Below are 3,058 nucleotides of genomic sequence, written 5' to 3' on the forward strand. Positions count from 1 at the left end.
GGAGGTCCTTGTGATCAATAAGTTGCGCCAAAATGGATGTCATTGGTTGACGGAAAACAGATGACTTGCTCTGTAAACGTTCACGTAATTAACAATAAACATTTCTTTTTTTAAGAAGATGGATTCTCCTCTAAAGACTTCAGAAGAAATGCCGTTTCTGACACCTTAATTTTAGCCTTTTCACTTCAGAATTACAAGAGAATGAGTCTGTGTTCTTATAAATCATTAAATTTGCAGTAATCTTTCATAGCAGCTATAAGAAACTAATCTAATCCTTAGCACTCAAGGTGGTGGATATAAACTCTCCGGAGAAATCTCCCACCTCGGGGCACAGGCTGGTGTAGGGCGGAGTTTGCTTCCAGGCCGGGGAGGACTACCCGGCCAGTTCTGGTCCTGATCACCAAGCATTTATTGGGGTTATTCGAGTATCTCCTGCAGGCTGGAAATAAGACTTCAGTCCCTACCTCAAGGACAGATTCATAGAAAGAAGTATAAAATCTTAAGGCTGAATATGCTAAATGTCAAATGGATACAAAAAATCAGTTAGGACTTTAGGCATCGTGAAGAGATATGTGTCCTGCTTATAGGGAAATGCTTTTCTATGAGAGGCAGGGAGCTATGCCCCAGGTTAGTGCAGACACAAACCATCACCAAACTCCCTGCCCATGAGTCAATACTGGATCATAGTGACGGGAGGGTGGGGTAGAACTGGCTCCTGCAGGTTTCAGAGACTACAACTCTTGACAAGAGTAGAACTCTTGTTTTTCTCAGAGTGACTAGTGGTTTCAAACCGCTGACCTTGTAGTTAGATGCATAACCACTAGACCACCAGGGCTCCGCTTGCCCAGGACAGTCCTGGTGAAATCATGAAGAAGGATGCTTTTCATTCTCCAAAGTGCCTTGCCTTCCAAGATAGGCTGAGTGACAGGAAAGTGCTGGACATTCTGTAAAATTACAGCGCTAGGGGGAAGAAACACGAAGCTTGAATGTTAACAAAGAATGAAAAAACGATCCCCACGTTATGCCACCAAAATCTTGGTAGTGACTGCTTTCAGTGGATTGTGAGCTAACCCAGCACACTTCAGGAACACTGGACACATGGTACTTGATTCGCTTCCTGCCAGTGTGGAGGTGAGGAAACTTAAACTGCACTTTCTAATGAATTCCAATAATGTCAACATAGTACATTTCCTGCAGCAGGGAAAAGCTGGGGTGTCTGTTGTTTTTCTGCGGGCTTATTCTTTCTACTCAATGTTTTGTTTGGGTTTTAAGCATTGTCATATGAGCAAGATTGCGGTAGTGGATAGAAAATTGGAGAAAGGAAGATGAAGACGTGGAGAACAAGAATGTAACGCTACAACCAAGTTTAAAGGGGGGAAAGAGAAACAGATGGGTTCATTGCGGTGCCAGTCCCGGTGGACAAGAGAAGCAAATCCAGGGAGACTCATGTGTGTGTCAGAAAGAAGTTTATGACCCTGCTTGATCTTCTTAAGAGGTAGGAGCTGGTGTTTGCAGTTTACAGCTGGGAAACGCCACCCAAGGGTTAAAGGACCCCTCTAAGGTCAGCTTTGGAGCTATGCGGGCCTGGCCTCAAAGGACTTAGACTCTGGGATGAGGCTGACCGCTGACAGAAAGTGCTTGTGAAGATGCGTGAGGAGGGCGAGCTGGAAGGTTCTGGAAAGATTTCCAGAAGTTAATTAGTCCTGTGTATGATTGGTTCAGGAGTCTGTGGCTCCTTAGAAGACAGACTGGCTATTACACATTCGCAGGGAGAGCTCTGGTGGTGTGCTGTGCTTTGAGTTGAGCAGCTAACCACACGATCAGCAGTTCGAAACCACCAGAGGCCCCATGGGAGAAAAATGAGGCTTTCTGCTCCCACAATCTCAGAAACCTCCAGGCACAGTTCTCCTCGGTCCCACAGGGCCGCTGTGAGCCAGAAGGGGCTTGATGGCTTGAGCCATGTCGCCTTAAAGAGGGCAGCCTCCTTACAAAGCTCCTTAAACAGTGGGCCCCCGCCCTATCTGAGGCTGCAGAACCGAATGGGGAGTGAAAAACTGGGCAGCAGGAAAAGGTTTCTGAACACCCAGTGACCCCAACGTTAATTAAAAAAAAAAAAAAAAAAAAAAGAAAGAAAGAAGTTTATATACAAGTGCAATTGAATATTGGGAAAACATCCCAGCCCAATCTAGATCAAGTCCAAAAACCTGGTATTAGCCCATATGTCCCATACCAATCTATAATTTCCTCTTCAGACTCACACAACACATACAATGCTGCCAAATGCAGTGGGTGGATAGTCTGGTGGACCCGGTGATGGTGGAAGCATCTCAGCACTGGCATGGGTCTCCATGTGGCTCCTCTGGGTCCAACACTCTCGCTGCCATCAGCGTAGCCCCATGTGCCTTGTCAGTAGAGAGTCTCTCAGGGAATGAGCATGTGTCCCACCTCCAACGAGCTATGTATCTCCTTCGCACTCCAACTGGGGTCATCAATCTGATTGGCAGGCTAAACGCCACCCCTTCACTCTTAATCCTCAAATTGAGACCAGGTTGCGTAACCACCACAATTGCCCTATGTAACCAGTTAGGAATCTGAACTTGATGCTAACTCTGAACTTGATTCTCAAGGTGCTTTCCTTGCCAATACATATCTGCCCCAGAGGGGAGGTTCAGCAGGGGGGCCCTCCTCACCTGTGACTCGGTGATGGCGGGATTCCAGTGACTGTGGAGGGGAGGACTCGGTGAGATGCTTCCATCTGTCATGTCAAACCAGGTGTGGGCCGCAGTGTGTCACTCAAATGGTTCCACAAAGGGATGAAGATGAAAATGCAGGCAAAATGAGTGCTTTAAGTTTCAGGGAGCTATTGGGTGTGTTCAAGTTCACACCCACCTTTGCGAAATTTTTATGAGATTCTATTTCTTCCAGCCGTTCTTTTTCCTGTCTTCCAACTAAGTTATTAACCAGGATGAGTAGGATGGCGTTTAATGTTAAATATGTTGGGGTAGCTCTTCTTTGTACATCTCCTTTTGCAAGACAAAACCATTCGGGGCTCCCAGAG

Source organism: Echinops telfairi, unplaced genomic scaffold, assembly GCF_000313985.2.
Source record: "Echinops telfairi isolate 266 unplaced genomic scaffold, ASM31398v2 ScPeMD7_18;HRSCAF=68, whole genome shotgun sequence".
NCBI lineage: Eukaryota > Metazoa > Chordata > Mammalia > Afrosoricida > Tenrecidae > Echinops > Echinops telfairi.